Genomic DNA, 14,324 nt, shown 5'->3' on the forward strand with positions numbered 1-14,324 from the left:
AACAAATTTTTCCAAGAGCTCCATCAACATGCATTAAACTCCTTATTTATGGAGCTTAACATCCATTTTAGGGTACAGTCAGTTCTGTTGTAATGCGCATTTCCTCAACACAAATTGGCTATAACATGATTAAAGAATTCAGACCATTATTTGTAAAATGTGAACTTTCCTTACCTGGATTGGCTATATGATTCTGGTCCCATTGGTTTAAATGGTGCTGCTATTACGCGATTCTCTTATAACGTGGGATCGCATGGGAACGGAACAATCACATTATATCGGAACAGAATGCATTTGCCTTTGAGAGCTATAAAGAGTACACGGTCAAGTTTGGAATGGTGCTGGAAAAGCACAGCAGGTCAGGCAGCATCCAAGGAGGAAGAAAATTGACGTTTTGGGCAAAAGCCCTTCATCAGGAATGAGGCTGGGAACCTTGGGGGTGGAGAGCTAAATGGAAGGGGGGGGGGGTGGATCTGGGGATAAGGTAGCTGAGAGTGTAATAGGTGGATGGAGGTGGGGATAAAGGGGATAGGTTGGAGACAACTGGCCTATAAAGGAGAGGCAGGCTATAAAGAGCACCTCACAGTAGTTGCAGTGCGACAATGTCTGTGCCATATAGTAAATTATTAAATTTGAATGCCTTTCATGTCCATTTTTTTAGCCGGAACCCTGAGACTGGAATCCTGAACGTTGATTCTTGGGGTGCTGCCTTTTGAGGAGTGATCAGCAGTTTCAGTTTGTGACAAAGGGAGCCCAGGAACCAATTTCTGGTGTGTTTCTACAAACTTAGTTTCAAGTTTAAGCCCAAAACTGGCCAAGAACAAACCTCTAACCTATACTTAGATATAATTCTGCAAGCCATGAATTCCACCATAGAAGACTCAACTCTAAGGGTTTTAGGAAATCACAATGGTGTGACCCACAATTTTCCCATGGATTTGATGCTCAGAATTTCCAAATGTGATTTATCTAAATGTCAACTTCTGCTGTGTATTGATTAGCAAACTCACTTCTATAAGTACAGCAGCTACGCTATCTTGGGCTTAAGCTGATTGTATTTCAGATGATTAGTCGGCTGCAGTTCCTAGTTCAGTAAAAATGATATTTTTTAGATTGCTAGCTGATGATGAGTTTCAGATACCTATAATTCTCTGTAAGCATGTGCTATATTTAATTACTGGAAGATAATGTTTATTGTGAAAATAATACATATCATGCATAATTTTGACTGTTAAACTCAACGTGAAAGTAAACTTAGCTAAAGGAAGGGTGGCTGGTTTTATTAAAAAGTATCCTCCAGGTTCAGGTCATGTGAACATCTGGGAGATTCTTAACAAAACAGACATTGCTGGAGAAGCTCAGCAGGCTGGCAGCTGTGGAGAGAAAGAAAAGCTAATATTTTGAGTCCAGTGACCTTCTGAAGAACTGAAGAACAGTTTTGAAGAATGGTCCGTTTTTTGAATATATTCACAAGATGAGGTCATCATTGGCTAAGCCAGTATTTATGGCTGATCACTAATTTTCCAGAGGGCTGTTAACAGTCAACCACATTGCTGTGTGCCTGGAGTCACATATGCACCAGATTAGGTAAGAATGGCAATTTCCTTCCCTGAAATGATATTAGTGAATCAAATGGATTTTTCCAATACTGGCAATACATTCATGGACATTATTAGTCTCCGAATTACAGATTTATATTGAACTCAAATTCTGCCAATGATAGGATTTGAACCCTGAACCTTAGAATAATATCGTTCTCCCCGTGTCTGCGTGGGTTTCCTCCGGGTGCTCCGGTTTCCTCCCACAGTCCAAAGCTGTGCAGGTTAGGTGAATTGGCCATGCTAAATTGCCCGTAGTGTTAGGTAGGGGGTACATGTAGGGGTATGGGTGGGTTGCGCTTCGGCAGGGCGGTGTGGACTTGTTTGGCCGAAGGGCCTGTTTCCACACTGTAAGTAATCTAATCTAATCTAATCTAATCTGGGTCTCTGGATTAAGAGTCCAGTAATAATACCATTAGACTGTCAACTCCTCATGGGTGAAACATTAACTCTGCTTTCTCTCTGCAAATTCTGCTAGATCTGCTGAGTTTCTCCAGCAATTTCTGCTTTTGTTTCGGATTTCCAGCATCCATTGTTCTTTGTTTTGTTATATGGAAGATTCTTAATTATGGAGGTATTCTCCCAATTTCAATCTAGTTCATTATTTGCTCTTTTAAGGCAGGCAAACATTGCAGATTTAAGAACACAAGAAGTTATTGGATGTGGCAGAAATGTGAGGCTCTTCCTGGGAATTTGAATATTCACACAAGAGACAAATGAAAAACTGATGGAAATTCAGTCTTACTGTTTTCTTGATGATGTCATTCGAAATTTTGAATTCTCAAGCTCAGGCTATCCTAAAGGACCTTACATCTAATGAAGGATTTTGAAGTCTCATCAGGCAATGCCATCATGATGACAACAATTTGCATATATTACGGTTGCATGGTTTGAACGATGGGTAGATAAACCCATTAATTTGGCATCATTGATGCATTTATTTTAGACAGATTTTAACTTTCCTTTGTTTTGAACAATGTCATATGATCTTTTAAGTTCTTTTGAGATCAAAAACTGGGGATTCAGTTTATTGTAACAATCAAAAACACCACATTCCAAAAGTGCAGAGTTCCCTCAGTGCCCACTAGCATGTCACAGAAGTTTTATGGTACAAAAGGCAGCCTTTTGGCCTGTTGTGGCTGCATCACCTCCCAATGACCACCATGATTTAGTGCCAGAGTCCTGCCTTTTCCCCATACCCTTACATGTTGGATGATTATTTAAATAGGAACAATGCACCAGTTGAACCTAGAACATAGAATATAGAACAATACAGCACAGAACAGGCCCTTCGGCACACGATGTTGTGCCAAACATTTGTCCTAGCTTAAGCACCTATCCATGTACCTATCCAATTGCCACTTAACCTACCTCCAACATACTTACTGGAAATGTATATTAGACATGAACCATTCATTATGTGAAAGCATTTTTTTTCTTACCGTGTATTTGTTTCTATTACATATCAATTCAAATCTTGTGCCCTGTCATTTCCGATTGTTTTATGAAAAAGGAGCAATTTGGCCCTATTGAGCTGTCTCATGATTTTGAAAACTTCTATCAGATTTCCTCTTAGTCTTTTCTTCCCAAGGAGAACAGTCCCAAGCTTTCCAATCTAACCTTCTGACTGATATTTTTCAGACTAAAATTCTTTCTTGTAAATGCCCAGTTCAGTTTAAAGGCTCAAGTCTTGGCAGCAGAACTTGAAAAGCAAATATCTGACTGCGAGGTGAAAGTACAGTCACCGAGCCACAGGATAACACTTTGTAAAGCTTTGCAAAGCTGTTTAATAATTGCTTATTACAGCTTTATTAAGAATTCACAACATGTTTCACAATTTTTCAAGATACATCATTAACAAAGAAAAGTGGGAAAATAATATGAACAAATACGAGCTGTCACAGGCAAGTCTGTTTTATCAACAAGTTTAATAATAGGGTACATTACCAATATGCACTTCTCACCCCACCTACCTCAATCCATTTTGTTTCTAATAATTTATTGCATGAACAGAACATATTTGTCCAGCTATATAATTTTTAATGTTTCTATCATCCATCATATTTTGTAAGTCTCACTGAGAAGAGACACCCATAGCACAGTACAATAGTCAGCAGAATATTCCATACCAATATGTTTGCCAGCTACACTGAAGATGCAATTGGAACCTGCACTAGATTTGTAATTTTGATGTATTTCTATCTGTCGATTAAAGACAGTCACAAACTGTCTTCAACAATCTCTGTTTTGATTGGCACTTTGGAGGTCAAATTTGTTTCTGTTACCATTAATCTGCTTTATACCATATCAGTGTGAGAAAATGTAGGTTTCTTGAGACTATGTCTTATACAATGGAGTAGTGTTGACGGATAAGCTCAGGCATTGGGGAAAGAGCCCTTTATTGTTTTGTGTGCATCATTTTTCAATCTCCTACTGCAAAAAAAAATGTACAGGCTATATTTTCAAACCTCAAATGCAACTCAGGCCACCTGATGGAGAAATGGATCAATTTTTTCTCATAAGCTAAATCTCTCTTTGCTCTCCACAGATCTGAAGTCCAAATCAGCAGGATGATTTGTTTTTGCAGAGAGATTGATGCGGCTATTTGCCTTTCTTGTCCTTCAGAAAAGAGCGGAGCTGACAGATTTTCAGAAGCATTTTATAGGGCACTCCCTAAGCAGAGGCTTTTTCCTTAATGCTTAGAATGTTTAATGAAAGATAGAAATGGCACTTGCTTTAAATCAAATTGCCATTATTGTTTTAAGAATATATCGAGAAAGGCCAGAACATAAAAACTACAGTTCAGCATGTTCATAAATACAAGTCTTGATTGATTCTTGACTAAGTGTATGGTGATTGCCTTTCTGAATGCAGTATGTTCTCAAGGAGTGATTTATACTTCAAAGGTGAAGACCTTCTAATGCATGGAGACTCATCAATATATTCATAGTTTGATATCTCCTGTAGCAATAAGATACAGGTTGAATTAGTAGAGATTTGGAGAATTGTATGCTAAAGATATTTTACAAATGTCCTAATAATTTTTCAACCCACTCTTTAGAACATTGAAAAATAGAAACATTCAAGACACTACTCAACACAGCTTCTGTCTTACAGATTACACTCTGTTGACTTTTTGTTGGGGAGGTGTAAATAAAATAATTTCAATAATGGCTTCCTGCGAGGATACCTCATGTTAATCTTTTCTCAGGACAATATAAAATGGAAACGTGGTAAAAAGGATGAGAAAGAATGTTTCTTATTTAACATTTCATTTGTGAAATTTAAGTTTTAAATGTCATGCAATACACTTCTATGACTTCTAAAGTTGGCAACATAAGGAAGTTTGAGTGGTTTTAAAGATTGCTCCATATATAAATTATGTTCAGTAAACAGTGAGTCGGTGCGGAAAAGAATTGAAAAGCAATGTTAATATTGGATATCTGGGGACAATGGGGCAGTTCAATAACAATGAAAAGGACGAGCGTAATTAGGAAAGTGATATATTTGCTTGAAAGCAAATGGCAATCAGGATGAATGTTTTCTCACATTGATGAAGTTGAGTAATTTTGATGGACTGTTCAACCAATGTGGACTGCAAAACCCCAGTCTGATGAAATGTACTAGAATTGATGACATTCTAGACTTGTTATTGGAAAGACCAAGAATGAAACTGTTAATAATGTCTGGTAAAATGTAACTATTTCCAAGAGAGACTGATACAAATTGTATTTTCAAATTCAGGAATGTCATGCCATTGTCATGGTAGCCAACAACAATTTAAATGCTCCATTTCAGTCAAAGTGGTCATATTCAGATGGATTACAGAAGGAGAGGGAACATTAATGTTGTGGTAAATTTCCAGCTCACAGGTATTCATTAGGTTAAGGTTGTGTTAGATCTAAAACTAGCTCAGGAGTCTGAAAAGCTTCAAGTTCACATTTGTAAGTGTGCAAACATAGTTTATGGTATCATGAAAGGAAATCAGGAGTTGTATTCATTCAGAGGGTAAGACAATAGTAATTGTAAGATGACTGCATTGAGGCTGAAGTTATCATTCCATCACTCACAGTAGAAACAACATATGGAGAATTACACCTTGTTTTATGATTGATGCAGCTATAATCTCAACTGTTACCTTGGAAGAGGAAGAGGAATCCCTAAGTCCATTCCCTAATGCAAAACTGGTCAATTATTTAAATTCTAACATGTGTTAGAGCAGAATAGAACAGCAGTAGGATTCAGGAAATATGATCAAACTGAGCCAAATTATTTACGGTGGAAATTAGTAAGAATATGTTCAACATTGAGAAAATACTAAGAGACTTCAAAAAGACCTTTGAATAAGGAGGACCAAATGATAAATTTGAGCATAAGATCAAAGTCAGGACTAAGGACAAATGTACATGTACCATTTTGCAAGGCGAGGTTAGCATTCCATACACAGTTAGAAGCAGGAAATAATTAGCTAGGTAGATTAGAAAGTACAGGAATAATTAAGATGAATAGAAATTTTAAAATGATACTGAAAATTTCTTAAGCGTTTCCAAAATAAGAATTGGACAAAACAAAAGCTTGAAAGAAAGTGGAAGTCACAGAGAAACTGAAAGTTTGCTAGAATTGTAGAACGCATTAACAGAGCAAAATGAGCTAGGGTTTTTTTTGATAAAGACAGATCAATCAATGTCACAGTTCCAATCATTAAGTGCATTTAATAGTTCCAATTCAGGTTTGACAAAGCCAGTGATAGTGAGACAGCAGGTCTCAGGAAATAGAAATAGGAGATTTCCAGGCAGAAAGAGAAAGAAGCCAAATAGGTTAATTGAACGCGTGTAGCGAAGAAGAAGAAACAAAACCATTCTTTCAACACTTCATGTCAAATGATAATATCTTTGCTAAATACTAACTGTTGTTAAAGAAAAACATTTGTTCCAGGTAAATTACTCTGGTAATATCGACTAAAAGGTTGTGATTAAAGTAAGCCGAGTAATTTAATTTCAGGTATTGTTGCTATTACTTTGGTCATATTGTAGTCTGGGGAATTACATACATGGACACAATTTTCCCCTCATTTTCAAATGGTTCGGGGGCAGCTGGTTTGGGGGAAAAGCAGGTATGCTAGTGGACCTACTGGCAAGATGAAAAGTGTTTATTTTATCTTCTTGTTGTGGGGTGAAGGTTATTCAAGGGGTTCAGAAGCAAAGGGAAATGGAGTGGCTTTCAGAAACCACCACTTGCTTGGCATCCATAACTGATGGGGGCAATTTGAGCTCAATCCCTTGAAATTGGCAGGCAGGCTAACTGATGCCACCACCTGTCCACCTCCCTGGGACAATGCACATTATGGATTTCTACTTGAGGATGCAATGTGTAGGGCATGTTTTGGGTAGACTGCATTAGCTCTCCAGCTGAAAAATATAGTAAACATGAAATGGCAATTGCCCAACAAATAAGAATAAAACAATCAAATAGGAATTAACTTGCTTGCTCATCTAATATGAATGTAATGACAGAATAACTGCATTCCATTGCAGAATGACTGCTTAATATACACATATTGCTAGATTACCTGCATCAGTATTGTCATTGTTCATGAATGCTTCCAAGAAATACAGCCTCTTATAGACTAAGTCTGTATTCAAGCAAATCCCTTTGGGCTTTTAAACAGTCTACTGCTCTATGCCTACAGTCACGTTAATTATCCATGCTCCTTTAGAGGCACTTTAAATAGATGATCTTTGAGCATTTTACTCAACTTTATTTTTCTGGTGAAACAAATTTCTCAAGTTCTTCTTTTATACATACATGGGATGTGGGCTTTACTTGCACTGCTAAAATTTGTTGCCTACTCCTACTTGCTGTTGAACTGGTAGGACATTTCCCAGGGGCAGTTAAGAGTCAACCATATTGCCTTTGGCCTGGAGTCACACATTGGCTACACCAGGTAAAAATGGCATATTTCCTTCCCTAACAGACACCAATAAAGCAGATGGGTTTTTAAAAAGAAAATTTGCCCTGGTTATGTGGTTGCCGTTAGATCTTTTTCTAAGTCCAGATCTTCACTGAATTCATATTTTGCCTAACCTTTCACAAAAAAGAGAAAACAAAAAGCAATTGTAACAATCTAAAAAATTATGGAAAAAGGCATGTCAGTGAATCAAGCTGTTCACATTCACTAAGCACTTGTAATGTCCTATGTCCGAGCCAGAAAACCAAGGGTTAGGTCACCATTTCTCCAGAGCTCGCAACATGCCTGAACAGGTTGATTAAAACAATGAAAACTTTGGAGTTTCTCTTGTCCTCTACAACTACTTAATTAATCATGATGCTACTTGGAGGCTGCAAACCAAACGGGTGAGTATTGATTGGCCAACTATTTATAGCATGGTCGCATAAAAACGTACAATCAACTCAACTGAGTAGAGAACAGAAGTGATTAGGAATTCAATTTGTTGGTGCTAAAATGAGTTACATATAATGAACTGAACATCTAAATTGTTGAAAGTGGTAAACACTTCACTCAGTGAGTAAGAATTCTGATTTATTCTTGTTGAACCTCTTGATTCATCATTAAACTATATACAGAACCAAATCCCTACTTTTGCAACAAGAGCTTCACAGCACTTAATTTAGAATTTTAATTAATTTGGTGCTATTAATAAATCTCCTGTTAAACTTACGACTTTTAAACTAATAATCAAATGAACACTCATTTTGGGATTAACCAGGTGCATAATATGCAGTACATCAGCAATTGTTGCAGTTACACTTTCACCTGACATAATGCACCACTTCAGCAGATTTTACCAGTGATCTTCAACGGGCAAATTTAACAAGTACATTTGCTATTAATGGCTGCATGGGGGAACTATTTGAGCTGTTTGCTTATGTCTGCACCCACTTCAATAACAGTCTATTCTCCTACCATATAGCACTATTTAATCTGATTTCAAAATGTAACTATCTAGTATGTTAGCGCACCAAGGCGGAGGCAAAATACGAAACATACCTCTTTGAATAGGTTCACTTCAGGATGAAACTTATATGTGTAGTTTCTATCTGCAGATCCTGACACCATAATCACTATGGAACATGAAACTGAATTTGTCAGACCGAGTTGCGCACACATTCATGTATACTTCTAATGATCATTAATGATGAGTTGCTTGTGCATACTTTGAGTAATAGAAAGCAAAATCATCAATTTTCATAAAACCCATGCTGTCAAACAGTTTCAGATTAATATGCAGTGCAAGTAGAATCAAGGTTTCCATACGCCAACGACCAACATTATTGATCTGATATAATTCCAAGATACTCAAATAAATCAAAAGAGATTTCTGCTCCAAAGTAAACAATACATTCACTTGAGATTGAAACTAAGTCTTTAGCTAAGCATTTGCTTAAGTAAAAGTCATCACAGTAACAGTAATGGTATGGCAGCATCATATTACTGTGTTTAATCAGAGATCTGGACAAATGTTCCGAATATATGAGTCCAGATCCTAGCATAGCTGCTGAGAATTTAAATTCAGTTAATTATATAAAAATGTAATACCTTAGTTACGAACACATCTCAGATTTCTTTATCACCATCCTGACATTTGCCCTGCCCCACCAGCAGGTCAGACTCTTCGGAGACAGGTGTGCCACTATGTACAGTCAGGAGGGTGTGATCCTCAGAGTCCTCAACATTGACTTCCCATCCTATCAGACCCGTGGCATCCAATAAAATTTATATAAAGGAGAGCTCCTGCTCAGTACAACACATTGCCTTTTCTCAGCTGATGAATCAAAGCTCCAGGTTGAAAACAACTTGGAAGAAGCATTGAGGGTAGAAATGGAACAGAATGTAATCTGGATGGGAGATTTCATCGCCTATCATTATGGATGGTTTTACTAGTGCCTCTGCTGACTAGATTGATAAAACCCTGAAGGGTTTTTCAGACTGGAGGCCTGTGACCAGTGGATTGCCACAAGGATCGGTGCTGGGTCCATTACTTTTCGTCATTTATATAATGGTTTGGATGTGAGCCTAAGAGGTAGTTAGTAAGTTTTCAGATGACACCAAAATTGGAGGTTTAGTGGACAGCAAAGAAAGTTACCTCAGATTACAACGTGACCTTGATCAAATGGGCCAATACAGAGGAGTGGCAGATGGAGTTTAATTTAGATAAATGTGAGGTGCTGCAATTTGAAAAAGCATTTCTTAGCCGGACTTATACACTTAATGGTAAGGCCCTAGAGATTGTTGCTGAACAAAGAGACCTTGGAGTGCAGGTTCATAGTTCCTTGAAAGTAGAGTTGCAGGTAGATAGGATAGTGAAGAAGGCATTTGGTATGCTTTCCTTTATTGGTCAGAGTATTGAGTACAGGAGTTGGGAGGTCATGTTGCGGCTGTACAGGACATTCGTTATGCCAGTTTTGGTGTATTGTGTGCAATTCTGGTCTCCTTCATATCAGAAGAATGTTGTGAAACTTGAAAGGGTTCAGATAATATTTACAAGGATGTTGCCAGGGTTTGAGGACTTGAGCTATAGAGAGAGGTTGAATAGGATAGGCTGTTTTCCTTGGAGCATTGGAGGCTGGGGATGACCTTATAGAGGTTTACAAAATCATGAGGGGCATGGATAGGATAAATAGACAAAGTATTTTTCCTGGGGTGGGGGAGTCCAGAACTAGAGGACATAGGTTTAGGGTTAGTGGAGAAGATATAAAAGAGACCTAAGAGGCAACCTTTTCACACAGAGGGTCATATATCTATGGAATGAGCTGCCAGAGAAAGTGGTGGAGGCTAGTACAATTGCAACATTTAAAAGACATATGAATAGGAAGATTTCGTAGGTATATGAATAGGAAGGTTTTGGAGGGATATGGACCAATTGCTGGTCGGTGGGACTATATTGGGTTGGGATATCTGGTCGGCATGGACGAGTTGGTCCGAAGGGTCTGTTTCCGTGCTGCACCTCTCTATGACTCTATGACATTGCTGCCAGACTGGATCATGAGTTAAAATCTATGCTCAACAACTAGTTAAACTTAAATTCAGGCCATAAAGTTTGGAACTGAAAGTTGGTCTCTTCAATGCTGACCATAAAACTCTCATTGATTGTGACTTACAAAAAAAACCCTCTGGTTCATTAATTACCTTCAAAGAAGGAAATCTGCCATATTTTATTGGTCTGGCTGACATGTGAATCTAGGTCCACTGCTGTGGTGTTGACTCTGATTTTAAATAATCAAACAAGTCACTCATTTCAAGGTCAGTCACCAATGGAGATCAAATGTTGGCCTTGCTAGTGATATTCACATCCCATGAGATAACTACTTGAGCTCGTCCTCACTAGCTACAAATACATCTGATGATGGCACATGTTTGTCTTCTCAATCAGATCATACCAATTTGTGTGTGCTTAATGGATTAGATCTCGACGTGATCTAGCATCTTTATACTTGACACCAGAGAATGCTATGAACCAACAATAACAGCTGAAATTTATAACCTCATGGTCCAGTATATCTCTCATTGTCTAATATTACCAACAAGTAAGGAAATAAACACATGTTCCATTTGGAACATTGGAGAACATTCCAAGTGCAACACTGGATATAGAGAAATTTAAAGGATCAACCTGGTAACAAAACACATACTAAACAGCAAAAACTGAAGTTGTAGACAGAGTGAAGCACTTCCATAACCACGTACCATTTCAATCCTATTACATCTGTTGTGTAAATTCCCCTGTTTCTTACATATTTTGTATGTTCAATTTGCCTCAGCATAACATAGAGGTACGGTTTGAGTGTGCAACAAGTTTATTCAGAATATTTAAAAATAATTCCGTAATCACAAAGTGTCTGCATTCATGCTTACAGCTCAGCTTCTAGTAGATTCTCTGTTTATTTCATTTCTGGATCAACACCGAGGCTGAACCAACCAAGTTCAGAGATCAGTTTCTCATAATTGAACCCAGAGCAATTCATTGCAACAACATCCAGCCATAAATGATGGTGGATAATTAAGTTAAAAAAGCTACGAGGAGGAGATTCTCTGAACATTCTATTCTTGATTTGAGTACAGCCTATCATATATGAGCAAAGACAAGGCTGAAGCGTTTGCAACCAACTTAAACCAAAATTTCATTATTGATGATTCATTTCAGCCTCCTCCTGAGGTCTCGCATTTTACAGACTCCAGTTGACAGCTAACTCAACTCAGTCCACATAGTCATGAAAAGGTTGCGTGTTACCAATACCACCACCAGGTGGCACAAAAAGCATCCATGCAAAAAGGGAACAAGTGAAATTTCGAAGAACATATCTAAAGTGTTGAGTGACATTATTGAAAGGATTGTCTTTTTATTTTTCTAGCCTTAGGAATGTAGAATAAAATGAGAGAGAAAAAAACTGTTTTAAAAAAACAAGGATTGCTGAAGGATTACTGTATTATTTTGGGGACAATGCTTCCACAGCTGCTGGTTCAAGCAGCAGAATGAGAAAGTACGAATGGACAAGAGCCAAAAATGCATGCAAATGGAAATTCAGTCAGCAACAAGAAGCTGATTGGTCTATGGACTACTCATAGAGTTAGAGAGCCGTACAGTGTGGAGACAGATCATTCAGTCCAACTCATCCATACAAACCAGATATCCTAAATAAATCTAGTTCCATTTGCAAGCATTTGGCCCATATCCTTATAAACCCTTCCTATTCATATACCCAATCAGGTGTCATTTATATATGATTGCACCACCCTCCACCACTTGTTCTGGCAGCTCATTCCATACATGTACCACCCTCTGAATGAAAGAGTTTCTCCTTAGAGACTTTTTAAAGATTTCCTCTCTCACCTTTAACCTATGCTCTCTATTTTTGGACTCTCCCAACCCAGGGAAAAGACCTTGTCTATTTACCCTATCCATAAACTCTGTAAGGTCACCCCTCAGCCTCCAACGCTCCAGGGAAAAACAGCCCTAGCCTATTCAACCTCTCCCGAAAGCTCAAATCCTCCAACCGTGGCAACATCCTTGTAAATCTTCTCTGATTCGTTTCAAGTTTCACAACATCCATCCTATAGCAGGGAGACCAGAATTGCACCAGTTATTAATGACAATCTTCTTCTGAAACGAAAATGTGATTCATTCTCAGGTAGCTAAACAGCTTGGGACTATGAACAAGACAGGGAGATGTCATTGGACTTCCACCAACTTCGAAGCTGTCTCTGTTCTCTGTATTGAGGTTCAATTTAAGCCTGAAGAAAATCAACTTATCTTTCTTTCAGAAGTGGCCGTAAACTGTGACTTTAATTGATGAGTCAGAGACCTTTAATATGAGGGAGCCAATTACCCTGTGCCTCCTCAAAGCAAGTGAACATCTCCCAAAAATGTCGAAGATCAAGAGAAGGTGTTCGGATCATCATGAGAACCATCTCAGCAAATCCTCGGAACAGGGAACACTGAAGTATGTGTTTGTGTGTGTGTGGTTTATAAGAGGATCAGAGTTTTAACAAGCAGAGTTACATGCCAAAGGTTCATAATTGTTTACCTGTAGCTACAGTTTAACTGAGATCAACAGGGGGCGAGAACTCAAACCATGAGTACAATATGGACACAGCATAAGAAAATAAAGAAAGAATTGAGGATAGGGAGAATTCAGCCATGTTGGTGATTCTCCTTCAGTGCATGGGGTATTTTGCTAAGAGGATGAGTTAAGGATGTAGAATGATAGATGGAATTGTGATATAGATGCCAACTACAGATACATGGTTAAGGGTGGGTAGAACTAGCAGCTCAACATTCAGGAGTATGGGAATTTCAGCCATGATAGTATAGGACATAAAGACCATAGACCATAAAAATGAAAGATAAAGGAACAAACTCAGGCCATTTGGCCCACAGAGTCTGCTCCATCATTTGATCATGGCTGATATGTTTATCCACACCATTCTTCTGCCTTCTCCTGGTGACCCTTGTTCCCCTTAATAATCAAGAACAGATATATCTCTGTCTTAAATACACTCAATGACTTGGCCTCCACCAGCCAATTGTAGCAATGAGTTTCACAGATATACCACCCTCTTGTTGAAGAAATTTTTTTCTTTATCTCAGTTGTAAAGGCTCTTCCTCTCACCCCTAGGGTTGTGCTCTCAGACCCAACTCTCTCTTACTAGTTTAAATATCTTCCCCATTTCCACTCTATTCAGGCCTCTCAGTATTTTGTTAGTTTCAAAAAGATCCATTCCCATATCATTCTAAACTTTATTGAGTAAAGACCCAGAGTCTTCAACTGTTCCTCATATGATAAACCCTTCATCTGGAGATCATTCGAGCAAACCCCCTCCAATGCTGCCACATCTTTTCTTGATATCCGGCCCAAAACAGTTCACAATATTCCAGGATGACATTAAGATTGGCCAGGTAGTTAACAGTGACGATGAAGGTCATAGATCATAAAACTGGAGGAGAAAGTGAGGACTGCAGATGCTGGAGATCAGAGCTGAAAATGTGTTGCTGGAAAAGCACAGCAGGTCAGGCAGCATCCAAGGAACAGGAGAATCGACATTTCGGGCATGAGCCCTTCTTCAGGAATGAGGAAAGTGTGTCCAGCAGGCTAAGATAAAAGGTAGGGTGGAGGGACTTGGGGGAGGGGCGTTGGAAATGTGATAGGTGGAAGGAGGTCAAGGTGAAGGTGATAGGCCGGGGTGGGGGCGGAGAGGTCAGGAAGAAG

Source organism: Chiloscyllium plagiosum, chromosome 1 (genome assembly GCF_004010195.1).
Source record: "Chiloscyllium plagiosum isolate BGI_BamShark_2017 chromosome 1, ASM401019v2, whole genome shotgun sequence".
NCBI lineage: Eukaryota > Metazoa > Chordata > Chondrichthyes > Orectolobiformes > Hemiscylliidae > Chiloscyllium > Chiloscyllium plagiosum.